Source organism: Prionailurus viverrinus, chromosome B2, assembly GCF_022837055.1.
Source record: "Prionailurus viverrinus isolate Anna chromosome B2, UM_Priviv_1.0, whole genome shotgun sequence".
NCBI lineage: Eukaryota > Metazoa > Chordata > Mammalia > Carnivora > Felidae > Prionailurus > Prionailurus viverrinus.
In genome coordinates this window covers 13,876,388-13,890,756 of record NC_062565.1, presented here as the reverse complement: position 1 = coordinate 13,890,756, position 14,369 = coordinate 13,876,388, and the positions used below count along the sequence as shown (strand labels likewise).

At 45.3% G+C, this 14,369-nt stretch overlaps 1 long non-coding RNA gene across 1 annotated transcript in view; it reads right to left on the bottom strand.

Annotated features, from left to right (window-relative positions):
• The window catches only part of LOC125166849 (uncharacterized), a 51,038-nt gene that overhangs the window by 841 nt on the left and 35,828 nt on the right, over window positions 1–14,369 (bottom strand). Inside the window, exon 3 of the long non-coding RNA XR_007152561.1 lies at window positions 4,034–4,231. This is a non-coding gene — a long non-coding RNA (uncharacterized LOC125166849). The remainder of the gene's footprint in view (window positions 1–4,033; window positions 4,232–14,369) is intronic.

Below are 14,369 nucleotides of genomic sequence, written 5' to 3'. Positions count from 1 at the left end.
TCACAAAATTTAGAGTCATTTAATTTTCCTCACACAAAGCCTAACGGCCGGAAACAGAGAAGTCAACTTCATCTACGTAGCCATTATGAACACAGGCGACAAAGGCTCTGCCGTCTTCTACCTGTGGCCCCCGCGCCTTGGCCCTGGGAGTTGACATAAGCTGGCATCCCCAGGGAGAGAATGAACATACAGGATCACTCAGGAAAGTTGGGGGAGAATTTCTGGAAGTGGTTTCGTCTTTTCTGCCCACATCCTATTGACCAGAACTCTCTTAATTCATCGGACGGCCCCACCCAGATCTATATGGTCTGGGAAAGCAGCAAGTCTACTGTGGAGAGTTGAGCCATTGAAGGGTTGGTGCGGAATCTTCCATGAGAACGAGCCTGGCCAGGGTCTCCCACAACGGCCAACAAAGACAGACCAAGATGGAGGCTTAATGGACTCTGATGGATACAATTTGGCTTGGACGTCCAAAAGAGTGGTTAAACTCCACCAAAGTTGGAAACCATCCATGAACATTGCTCTGAGCCAGGAAGAGCCTCATTTAGCTGAAAAACATCATTTAATAAATGGGAATAGACTTGATATCTCAAATTCCTTTCAGCCCTGGGAAAGACCACATACCCGACTTCCACATAGCTGGAACACCGCCAGCGGCTTTGTTCAAGTGAAGAGGCAAGGGCCCTAAATAATTTCAGCATCATATGATCTTTCACCCTCCACATGGTTCTTAACTGCATGAGCCGGGAACCAACAACCCCCATGTGGTTGATAGCAGCATACAGGTCGTCACAGGCTGTCCTTAGAGAACACTTAGGAATGAATTTCCTAAGAATTTCTGCAGACCCAGAGATACCAAAAGCCATAGGCATTTTATTGGCATCTCCAAGCTTCAGCATCCAAAAAAGGAAACCTGATACCCAAGCATGATTTTCCAGAGTAAGATAGAAATTTGACTCACTCTTTGCAAATAGTCTGGAAATCTACCAAAAGGAGCCATCATCTGACTTCGAAACATTTACCACTGAGAGTCACCAGGAAAGCCACGCTCTCAAATTGTTTCTTCTTTATGAGCCATGAAACCAGAGTGAGAAAAACAGCTAACACGGGATAGACACATCCATAGAATAAAAAATGCCAAGCAAGAAGATCAAAGAGCAAAACTCAGATATTTAAAATAAAAGGAGAGAGGGGCGCCTGGCTGGCTCAGTCAGGGGAGCATATGACTCCTGATCTCAGGGTTGTGAGTTCGGGCCCCACATTGGGTGTAGAGATTACTTAAAAATAAAATCTCAAAACAAACATGAGAGGAGAGAAATAACAAAATGCTAAAACCAGTATCCCCATGTGCAAAGAGGCAGAGCTGAATTAAGAAAACCATGCCACATTTCCCTTGGAGGGAAAATAAAAATAAATGCCCTCACACCTCCTCAAAACAGGTACACGATGTTAAGAATATTGATCTTGACAAATCTTAACCCTGAAGTTTAGAAACTTGAATATATTTGAACTGATCTTACATTAGAAGGGGAGAAGGAAAGAAACAGAATGAAATCCGTAAGCTTTGTAGGAAAAAGATACCAATTGGAAAGCTGCTGCATTTTCCAAAAAAAGAAATGGGATGCCGGCAACGGGTCAGAAGCAGACAGATCACCCAGGTGCTCAGGAAAGTAGAGATTAGACATTTATTAGTTGGACAGTACACCACAGCCTTATGGGAGACCACTGGGTAGGTGACAAATGACCTCTCCTCTAAAATAGTCTTCTTTTTTTCTTCCCAAATGCCAAATGCCAAAAGTAAAACATATGCTTTGGGTGTCCAAAAAGGACAATTAAGGGGCGCCTGGGAGGCTCAGTCGGTTGGGCGGCCGACTTCGGCTCAGGTCACGATCTCGCGGTCCGTGAGTTCGAGCCCCGCGTCGGGCTCTGGGCTGACGGCTCAGAGCCTGGAGCCTGCTTCCGATTCTGTGTCTCCCTCTCTCTCTGCCCCTCCCCCGTTCATGCTCTGTCTCTCTCTGTCCCAAAAATAAATAAACGTTGAAAAAAAAATTTTTTTTAAAAAAAGGTTTCTGCTCCTTGCCGTATGACAAAATCGTTTCTGTATCCATGGAAAAGGACAAAATGTCCCACTGTGGTCTTTACACTGGGCAGCCTCCGATAACCTATGCCTTCTGATACTCACATTCCTTCCACATTGGCTCTGGGCTTAGCCACGTGACTTGCCTTGACCAGTGAAAACTAGCAAAGATGACACCAGCAGAGGTTAACCCTTGGGAAGGGACGCGTGTTCTTGGAGACCTGGGCCGCCATGTGAAGAAGTCTGTCTATCCTACTGGTGAGCCAAGCCGGAGAGATAAATGCCTTCCAGCACCCAGCTCACCCAGGCATCCCAGCAGAGGCACCAGGCACGTGAGTGAAAAAGCCATCTTGGATGATCCAGACCCAGCAGCCAACCCATGGAACAGAGCAGTTGCCCAGATGAGCTCAGCCCAGATCACAAAACTATGAGAAACCACTTTGCCATTGTTTTTTGGTTTGGTTTTTTTTTTTTTTTAGTGTTTATTTATTTTGAGAGAGAGTGTGTGTAAGCAGGGGAGGAACAGAGAGAGAAAGAGAAAGGGAATCCCAAGCAGGCTCCATGCTTAACGGAGAGCCTGATGCAGGGCTGGATCCCACAACCCGAGATCTCTCGATCATGACCTGAGCTGAAATCAAGAGTCGGACGTTTAACCAATTGACCCGCTCAGTCACTGTCTTAAGCTAGTGTGTTTGGCATCGTGTGTAATGCAGCAATAGATAAACAGAACAGCTTCATGGGAGAGGAATCGTAGTCAAATGCTTAGGACCCTGAGGATCATGCAGACTGAGGTCAAATCTTATGTACTAGGTGTGTGATTTGGGGTAAGGTCTTTAACCTCTCTTCATTTTTCTTTTAGTGATAAAGTGGGTCCCTGTTGCTTGCTCCCCCACCCGAGCATCTATGCTTTTCCCTGCTAGGGAAGCCAATTCTACCATAGCTCCAGACGCGGGCCAAAAGATTAGGAAAAGCTAGCGTATTCCATCATCTGAGCACGACAAAATGGGTCAGGGCTAGGCTTGTGACCTACCCCTGAGTCAGAATGAATCTCAGGACTTCAGCTGACAACACGAGTAATATTTCTCGTCCTGGGAGCTAGCCTGAGAATGAAACCAACACACACGGCAGGAAATATTCAGCAAAAGGAAATCATGGGGGAAAGGAACTTGAACTTGATCAAAATGCTCCTGATGCCAGGACCTACCTTGAACTTTCTAAACAATGTGAGCCAACAAATTGCCTTTGCTGTTTAAATTAGTTCAGGTTAGGCTTTGTTACATACAACCACAGCATCTTAGCTGACGTAGTGAATACCTAGTGTTTATTCTGCCTTGCACCCCTTTCTTCTAGAAATACTCCTCCCCCTCTACGGGGAAAATGTTCCCCCCACAAATGCATAGTTCTAAAGGAGGCTGCCATCCCTCCCCAAGCCAAAAGGGAAGAGTAAAAGCCAACCAGACCAATCAGAGCCTTTCCCTCATTTTAGGGATTGAAGGAGAGAGATGGCCCCTCTCCGGTAGTGACATTGAGTGACCAAGAGCCACCCAGTGCTTTGTGATGAAAGCCTTCTGAGATGGAAAAATCCCTACTGAAACAGGAGGGAAGAGTCCGGGAACATCCCAGACCTTGATTCCAGATGATCCTGAGGCCATCTGCCACCCAACCTTCAACAAACTAACTTTGCACACCAGTGAATCTCTGCACCCCTCATCCCTGCCCCTTGGGGTGACGTGTCTTCTTTCACGCCTTTGACCAGGACTCCTGGCTCTGCCTTTCTAAGATGAAACAATCATTCCGAGGCTCCCAGAGATAAGTCACAAAACTCTCTAGCCCTGTGTGTGCTAAAATAAAGGACCCTATTCTCTGCCCAAAGCCCTCCTAGCCTGCTCTCGGCCCCTAAGGCCCCCAGTGAAAATGAAAATAGTACCCGCTTGGACATACCCACTTTGAACATACCTTTCTCTTTCTCATTACCATAGCCCATTTCTGTCGCACATAAATATTGATTCGTAAAGTTAACAATGGCTTTCAGTGTGCACGTAACACCATCCACAGTTTCCACTTCTGGGGTGCCAACGTGGTGCCAGGTTAGGTGTTTCATATATTATTTCCAGTCCTTATAAGCCACACATAGCAGGCTTCTCCAGGTGGTGACTATAAATGAAAGCAAATTTACAGTCAACCCCTCACATTTCAGTACTCCAGACCCCCGTTTGTGCTTCGTTCTTCTCCAAATATTTCTGAGAACCCTCTGTTGTGAGTCTTAAGGCAATTCCCATAAGGATTTCTGCCTAGCTCCACCGGTAAGTGGTTCTCAACCCTCCCCCTTCCCGTGTCTTTCTACGAGTCCTCAAAAGGGGAAGGGGCCCCAAACTGGAAATTCTGCTCTAATGCCCGTCGACAATAGAATGGACGGGAACGTTGTGGCATTATTTGCTCCGTGGAGTACTAGGCCCCGATGAGAGGGCATGAACCCACGTTCTACCCCCATCAGTACGAAGAGCATGAACATAAAGCTGTTCAAAAGAAGAAAGACACAAAAGGACACGTGCAAGAATGAGTCCACTTATATAAAAATCAAAATCAACACGATCCAGCAATCCCACTTCTGTGTGTACAGGCAAAGGAAATGGAACGACTACCTTGAAGAGATTATCTGCACCCCCACGTTCCCCGAAGCGTTATCCATAAGAGCCAAGAGATGGAAACAACCTGGCCATTGACGGATGCACGGATAAAGACACCGTGGTGTATAAATGCCGTGGAATAGTATTTAGCCATAAAAAAGGAAGGAAATCCTGCCATTCACAGCAACACAGTTGAACCTTGGAGGTATTTTGCTACGTGAAGAGAGGTCAGACGGAAGAAAAGATAAATGCTACAGGATCTCACTTGTATGTGGAATCTAAAACAAGCCAAACTCAAAGAAACAGAGCAGAATGGTGGTTGCCAGGGGCAAGAGGGCGGGGAAAATGAGGCGATGTTGGTCAAAGGGTACCAACTTTCAGTTACAAAAGGAGTGAGTTCCGGGGATCTAATGTAGGGCGTGGCGACGACCGTCAACCACGTGTTGCATAGTTGAAAGTTGTTATGAAAGGAGATATCAAATGTTCTCACTGTAACAACAGCAAAATTGTTGAAGGGTGTGTTAACTAATCTTACTGTGGAGATCATTTCACCGTATACACAGGTATCGAATCATCACTTTGTACGCCTGAAACGTACGCGATGTCATATGCGGCTATAGCTCAACAAAGCTGGAGAAAGAAAAGAGCCCGTTGAAGTGAGGGATCACTTGGGGCACGTGGGTGGCCCAGCCCGTTAAGCATCCGTCTTCGGCTCAGGTCCTGATCTCACCGTTAGCGAGTTCAAGCCCCGCCTCCGGCTCTGTGCTGAGAGCTCACAGCCTGGAGGCTTTTTCGGATTCTGTGTCTCCCTCTTTCTCTCCCCGTCCCCTGCTTGTGCTCTATCTCAAAAATAAATAAATAAACTTTAAAAAATGTGAGGAATCGTTCAAAATATACACACATTAACACTTTACATTAAACCTTAAAAATGTACATGCATCCACCAATATTTTGTTGTTGGGCTAAGGCCTTATTTTATTTTTTAAATGTAGATCCACTCTTTTGATGTTCTAAGGTGTTTTGCCTTTTTTTTTTTTTTTTTGCTTCGACCATAACCATGATGCATTACCTGTGATTTCCAATTTGGGTTTCTTAAAAGCCCAACAAAAGTTTAAGGATACTTGCAAAGCCGTCTTAGTGCAGTCTCCCTTGAGATTTTTATTTTTTTTAATTATCTTTTTAATGTTTGATTTTTGAGAGACAGAGCATGAGCAGGGGAGAGGCAGAGGGAGAGGGAGATACAGAATCCGAAGCGGGCTCCAGTCTCTGAGCTGTCAGCACAGAGCCCAACGCGGGGCTCGAACTCACGAGCCGTGAGATCCTGACCTGAGCCGAAGTCAGACACTTACTTAACTGACTGAGCCACCCAGGCGCCCCAAGAGTTTTATTCTCTATTGCAATCTTTTTTGTTTGTCCCACCTACACATACTCTGACAGAAATTTTCTAGCAACTGTCTCTATCTTGTCTTTACCAAAGCATTCAGCTTAAACTTCATTAAAAAACCATCTCTCTCTTGTCTCACGCATATTTCATCAGTTTATAAAATTTTTAACTCAGTAAGGCAATTTAGAATAATAGGGAGGAAGAAGATCGAAATCGGGCAAAATGAACCAGCGGCTAAGTCAGGATGGCAGTGTCCCTGCGGAGAGATGGCCCGGAGGAGGCCATAGCAGGTCCTTCCGGGTGCCGGTAACATTTTGATTCCTTTTTTTTTTTTTTTAAGGCTTATTTTATTTATTTTGAGAGAGAGAGAGAGAGCTTGAGCAGGGGAGGAGCAGAGAGGGAGGGAGGCAGAATCCCACCCAGGCTCCATGTCATCGGCATAGAGCCTGACGCAGGGCTTGAACCCATGCACTGTGAGATCATGACCTGAGCCGAGACCAAGAGTCAGATGCTTAACCGACTGAGCCCGCCCCCCCCCCCGCCACCGGCATCCCAACATTTTGATTCTCGATCCTGGCCGGGGGCTGGAATCGGCTTGTAATTAATTGTTCCTGGAACTCGACACCAGGCGTGTGTACGTCTTGTCCCTTTCATACACTCCGGTACGAAAGTCTTAAAAGGAGGGAAAGGGAATGTGCTTTTCTGGTGTCTGGACTGTAGGTCTCAGCTTTAGAGAGTTGGCCAACGCTGCATTGGGGTCACCTGATCAGCTCCAGATCACAGAGGTCCTGGTCCCCTGTGCCCTCTGCTGCTTTCTGAAGTCCTCATGCTCCCTGTCTGCAGATCTCCGGGGACTTAGCTCCCCCTCCATCCGGCAGGGAGAAGCCTCTTCCTCCTTGCATATCCAAGGCTACAAGGGGGCTTCTGCCGCTGCAGTGACTTCAGTTTTCCCACCCAATTCTCTGAGAAAGCTTTCCCCAGGAGAGTTTATTATGTTTCCAGTAATAAAGAGCTCTATTTTTACCGCTGCTTCTCCTGCCCTGAATGCGCTGGCACTGGGGCAGCGAGTTAGCTCAATTAGAGCCATATGGTACAATGGTTAAGAGCGTGCCTGGCACTCAGTCCCAGCTCTGCCACTTACCAGCTGGGTAGCCTGGGCCAAGGTGCCTAAATTCTCTGTGCCTTAGTTTCAGATTTCAAAAAGTGGCCTCCTTTTCAGAAATTAGGAAGACTAAAGGCGTCTATACGCGCTAATTGCTTAGAATAGAATCTGGCATACGGTTAGTTAGATGGCTTCACCCAATCTTCGGCGAGAGTAATCCGTACCTGCAACCCGGCTTTTAGTGCCTGTCCTGCCCTCCAGTCCATCAGCTGTGTCTGTTTACGCCTGAACCCTGGTTGTGGGTGGAGCTCACACTGCTTCCTAAGAAACTCCTAGAGCCCAGGCAAACCAGAGGATGGGGTCGAGCCTCGTCCTGAGCGTCCCCTGGCACTCCATGCCGGCTAGAGAAGGCTTATGCGCGTAAAGTGCACAAACTCCCTCTGTGAGTGGGCCACCTAAGTCAAGGGCTGGCATTGCAGGTCTTAGGTCCGGCCAGCGAGAAAGAATGCCATCAAACTCCCAGCAACCCTGTGGGATTGGGAATACGCGTCCTGTTGTGCCCATGAGCAAGCGGAGCTCAGAGCAACTCGTCCAAGCTGACGTGGCAGGTGCCGTGGCCGAGCTGCATCTGAGCCAGCTTTTTCTGACTCGAAAACCCAGGCGCTTCCCACCAGGCCATGCTGTCATCTCAGGCACAAGGCTCTGGGGATGGCAAGGACGCAAGAAGCACTCTTGAACCCCCGTGAATCATAACCAGGGGGCGGGGGGCAGGGGGGGAGGCAGGACATAGAGGCACGTTAGAAGTTAACCACCAGCACAGCCCATAGCTTGCCGGACCTGAACAAGCAGGGGCTTTTAGGAGAGCTGTCTTCGGCCAACCATCCGAGCTTGGATGTTTTGCTCTCTCCCTGGAACAAAGTTTCCAGAGAACAATCCCTACAACCACCCTGAGGTTCGGTCATTCACAAGAAGGACTCGTTGAGCTCAGAAAAGCTGTTTAATTCACAGTCACAGTTTAGCGCAGCAGCAGGACAGAGATTAACATCCGCAAAGGTTAAAGGCATGAAGGCAGAGTCCGGGAAAGACCGGGTGTGAGGCTTCGGGGTTTCTCTGCCAGGGAGGTTGCACAGACGATGCCTCGTTATCCCAGCAACAGTGCATGGCCACATGTACAGAGCATTGTCAACCAAGGAAGTCACCCAAGCCCGGGAGTCCAGGGTTCTGCGTGGGGGTCAGTCACGTAGCCACGGCGTACCTGGATGGCTGACCCCCGTTTCGCAGTTTTCATCCCCTTCAGGAATAGCGTGACCCAAGGCCTCCATCGCAGATCACACGGTTTGCATAAACGACCTGGCATGTCCCAAGGCCCCAGATGAACGGACGCTCGTAGCAGACAGGATACGCTGCGGCCTGAAAGGCCACCCCCCAGGAGCCCATCCGGGATCAGCGTCCTCGGCGTGTTTTGGAGTTTGAACTCTCCGAACTCGCTGAGTCCACCCTTTACAGCCAGCTCCATTCGGTCTTCACAGTGATCCCCTACAGATGGTCCCCAACTTACTCCGGTTCGGTTTATGATTTTTTCTTTTTTTAACTTCGTGGCGGTGTGAGAGCCATACCCATTCGACGGAACCCACGCTTCACATTTTGAGTTTTGATCTTGTCCCGGGCTAGCCGTATGCCGTGCAATAGTCTCCCTTGTTGCGGGCCACCGTCCGGTCCCCCGGGAATCACAGGGGCGAACCACAGACACACGGACAAGCACTCTGTCCCACACAACCATCCCGCTTTCACTTTCGGTACAGTATTCAACCAACTACATGAGATGTTCAACACCATATGATCCAATAGGCTTTGTGTTAGCTGATTTTGCCCAACTATAGGCTAATGGAAGTGTTCTGTGCACGTTTAAAGCGCTAGGCTGAGGGCCGCCTGGGTGGCTCAGTCGCTTAAGCATCCGACTTCCGCTCAGGTCATGATCTCGCGGTCCGTGGGTTCAAGCCCCGCATCGGGCTCTGTGCTGACAGCTCAGAGCCTGGAGCCTGCTTCAGAAAGGTATGCCAAAAAATAAATAAATAAAATTAAAAAAAAAAAAAAGGTAAGCTAGGCTGAGCTATGATATTCACTATATTGGATATATTGAATGCAATTTCTGCTTACAATATTTTCAACTTAAGATAGATTTATCAGGATAACCCCATCGTAAGTCAAGGAAGAGCTGTATATCAGTAGTTATCCCCATTTGACAGTCGAGGGAACTGAGGATTTATTTATTTTTTTAATTTTTGTAATGTTTATTTGTTTTTGAGAGTGAAAGAGACAGAGCACAAGCTGGAGGGGGGAGAGAGAGAGGGAGACCCAGAATCCGAGGCAGGCTCCAGGCTCCGAGCTGTCAGCACGGAGCCCGACGCAGGGCTCGAACTCACGAACCGCGAGATCGTGACCCGAGCCGAAGTCGGAAGCTCAACCGACTGAGCCACCCAGGCGTCCCCGGGGAGGCTTTAGATGGTGGAGCCAGATCGGAAGGTGACGTTCTGGTAAATGGAGGAGCCAGGATTCCACTCCACGTCCATCTGACTTCAGAGACATATAGATGCACCTTTCCTTTGCTGCTGCCCTATTCATGTGCTGCCGGTCTCAAGAAGGACTAAACGAAGCCTGTGGATGACTCTACGCTCTCCCTTCCAAGAAGAAAGAACTTAAAGCTAGGTTGAGGAGGATAGACCTGGACCTTACCCCCAGTGCAAACCTCTGACATAGCCCTCGGCCCGTGGCACTTCTCTCTCGCCCACCAGGCTATGGAGGCTCCAGAGGAAGGCTCCAAGAGTCCCTTACCCAGCTTCCCCTATACCTGACACGTGTAGGATGAACACATTTATTTTCTAGCTAAGTTGAATGTCCGGCTGGTGATCAGTTTGAAAAACTAACTTCGCAGGTGAAAGATGGAATATTTCACTCATATGATTGACAATTGCAATCAGAAAATGAGCAAAAAAAAAAAAAAATGAGCAAAAGCTAGGGCCAGATGTCATTGATATACAAAAACTACCTGCTTACCTTTGGATCACTAAAGAAAAACAGAAACGAAACAGAGAATTTTCAAACAGAGAAAAACGTGAAACTTTTACATGGGTAAAGCACAATCAAAAATTGTGTAATCCATTAATGAGAGACCCCACAGTGTAACAGACCGGGTTCAGAGGAGAATTTAAGGAACAGAGATTTATGTGATCAGTCAAGAAAGGTATGCCAAAGTAAGTTTTCTGAGTTAAAGACCAAACTGGTTAATGACATAAGGGACAATAAAACTGTAGGCATTGGGATTGTCTTTTCCACCAGTCAGAAAACTATTTGTATTCTAATGAACAAATGTCTCTAAGTTAACATGTAACTTCCCCAGCGTCGGAGCCCTAATCAAGAGTAAATACTAATTAAAGCAAAAGTACATTCTGTAGTGAATTAAATAATCCTGGGATGGGCTTGTTGGGCAATCTCCCAGTATGACATCAAAAGTTTTAGATAATTTTTCTTAATAGTAGATTAGACTTTTGTGAATGTAAAAACAGCTTAGAGTCTTATATTAACACAGCACAAATTAGATTGATATCCTCAGATTCTCTACCTTAGGTCTAAATTTTTTTTTAATTTTTAATTTTTTTAAGTTTATTTATTTTTTGAGAGAGAGAGAGCCCAGGCAGGGGAGGGGCAGAGAGAGGGAGAGATAGAGAATCCCAAGAAGGCTCTGCACTGTCAGCACAGAGTCCGACGCGGGGCTCGAACCCACAAACCGTGAGATCACGACCTGAGCTGAAATCATGACTCAGACGCTTAACCGCCTGGGGCACCCAGGCGCCCCTCTATCTTAGGTCTAAAGCAATGTGCAAAAAAACTATCTTGTCATGTCCCAAGCTTACGTGATAAACGTTTTACATCATAAGCAGAACGTCATACTCCGTCCTGCACGTATAGAGTGAAAATGCAATATATTAAAGGACTGTTTCCAAAGCAAATGCAGGCATCAACTTCCGGGGGAAAATAGGGATTATCAAAAGAATATCAGCTAACGCTCCATCAAAAATAGAACCCTCCAAAAATACTAATCCTCGAGTATTACAGTTAACTGTTTGTTTAAACACATTTAATCCATCAGAGATACTGTTTTGATTGTCACTTGTCCTTATGAATAAATGGTAATGGGCCTGAATTTCCACAACACTTTTTAGACTCTTTAAATTAGAGTCCAATAATTGGGATTTTGTTTTTTTTTTAATCTAGCAAAGGCTGTTCTGGAGTTTGTTCTTCACCACGCATGAGAAAAGAGTTTGATAGTGGCAATCGAGTTTAGAGAGGGGGCTCAGGAAAGAATATTTTAACCACTTATTAACTTTTAAAACATCGTGAACCCTTTAGAAGTACCTATTTACATAAAATCAATGCAGTAATTAGCGATTCTTCTCATCTCTTCATTAAGATAAGTCCCTGAGAAGCTCTATTCACCACAGTGCTAGTCCCTCATCTGGCTGCGCCTGAAACACCTGGAAAATGCTTTAAAAATAGAAACACATACAACCCAACCCATCTTTGAGCTTCTGATGCAACGGATAGAGCCCAGAAATACATGTAAGAAAATTTCACCGATGATTCAATGACACCCAAGTACGGAGACCACTGACCAAAAAGGACACTTTCTTCTGGTGGCCTGTGGCACATGAAAGTATCCTTAGATGGCTCTTGGACACTAAAAATAACTTAGAAAACATGTAACCTGATGCATTTAGGGAAATTCTCTGTATTCTGTGACTCTGACTTTTAGGCGAAGTGGCCTGGACTTAGCTCCCAAATAATTCTAGTTCATCGGCTTTCACTTGGTATTTCAATCTTGCATTTCACACCAGGAACCCAGGTTCAGTCACCCCTATCAAGTTCTAGACACCAAAGCCTAAGCCAAGGGTTAGCAAACTATGGCCAGTTCATCCCTCCACCTGTTTTTGTAAATTGAGTTTTACTGGAACATAGGGTCATCTGTTTACATATCGTCCACGAATGCTTTCACACAAAGAGTGCAGAGTTGAGTAGCTGGAACAAAGATGGCCTGCAGAGCCCAAAATATTCACATCTCGCCCTTTACAGAAAAAAGTCAGTTCATTCCTGGCTTAAGTCTTCACTTAAATTGACATCTATATTCTTTTTCTTCACAATACAAAATAAACAACTCGAGTCCAGAACACAACTCTCACAACTCAATAAGGAGAAAGCCCGATTTTTTTAATGGGCAAAAAGATTTGAAGCACCCACACTTCACCAAAGGTATATGAATGACAAATTGGGACGTGAAAAGATGCTCAACATCGTGGGTCATCAGGAAAACGCACATTGAAACCATAGTGAGATGCCACTGCCCGCTTCCGAGAGTGGCCGAAAGTAAAAAGTTTTGGCAAGAATGCAGCACAACTAGAACTTCCACAGAAGGGTGATGGTAATCCAAAATGGTACCGACCGGTTTGCAAAACAATTCGGCCATTTTTTTAATCGAAACACACCTACGATCTGATCCAGCCATTCTTCTCTGCGTTATTTACCCCTAAGAAATCAAAGCACATGTCCATATGAAGATTTGTACACAAATGTAATAGCAGCCTTACTTTTAATAACCGAACAATGGGAATAGCCCAGATGTTCACCAACAGATGAATGGATAAACAAACAGCGGAATATTCACACCATGGAATACTACTCATCAATTGACATAAATGAATGATTTTTTTTCTTTTTTGTTTGTTTGTCTCAAGTTTTTATATAAATTCTAGTTAGTCAACATATAGTGTAATCTTGGTTGAATGAACTATTGATACCTGAAACTACACGGATGAATCTCAAAACGATTATGCCAAGTGAAAGAAGCTAAACAAACAATACATCCTGAAGAGGCAAAATATTGAGACAAACATCAGAGCAATGATATCCAGGAACTGGGATTGGGGAAAGAACTGACACAAGGAGGCAGGAGAAAGCTTTCTGGGGCGACAGAACTGTTCTGTATCTGATTACACAGCCATGTACATTTCCCAAAACTTACCCAACTCTTCTTCCAAAAAGGGTAGGTTTGGAGTGCTTGGGTGGTTCAGTCGGTTCAGCGTCTGACTCTTGGTTTGGGCTCAAGTCATGATCTCATGGTTTGTGAGATCAAGCCCCGCATCGGGCTCTACACTGACAGCAGGGAGTCTGCTTGGGATTCTCTCTTGCGCGCTCGCTCTCTCACTTCCGCTCCCTGCTCCTCTCTCAAAATAAATAAAAATAAACCTTAAAAACATTTTTTAAATGGTAGGTTTTTCTGTAAATAAATTATACAACAATGAACATGACTTATAAAAGGACACAGGACACAGTTGGGAGGCACTCACATCAACCAAATCTGGAACAATTTGAACATCAAAATAAATAACGGTAATCATGGGAGTCATGGATAGTCAGGGATAATACCCACTAAATTAAAAAAACAAATCTCTGAGCCCGTACTCCGATAAAGGAATAAAGAAATAAACAATTAGTGACAGAGGGGAAAGTTCATGCTTACTGGAGAAAGCCAGTTAATAAAAATAAGCACTTTATTATTACTACGGTCATAATTAACACTCGAGAATCATCACTGAATACTAAAGCTAGTGAATGAAAGTCTGTCGAAACTGAATACTTAAAGCGTCTCAAGTCATCTCCCTCCAAGATTCTTAATTATAAAGAGGGAAATAACTTTACGGTAATAAAAACTTTACAGTAGTAAAACAAATTCCTTACCAAAGTGATTAAATGGATCACCTCTAATGAAACAAAACTGGCATCATATACCTACAGTGTGAAACACTAAGGACACAGTGCACTTCTTGTCTAGTCCTACTAAATATTCAAAATCTGAACCAAAGTGTCAAATGAAAGAACATTCTACAAATTAGCTGCCCCAAATGGAAAAAATTTTCCATCTTTTTTTTTTTTTAATGGAAAACGATTCTGGATTCAAGGATATAAGAAAACATGAGGACTTAAGGCAATGAGTGAATCAGGATTACCCTCTTGGACAAGTGAGGACATTATTGGGACAACTGGCAAGTTTTGGATAGGGCCAGTGGGATGACAGGGTGCTGTCGTGTTCATGTCAACTTGCTGGTTCTGTTGATGGACTGCAGTTGT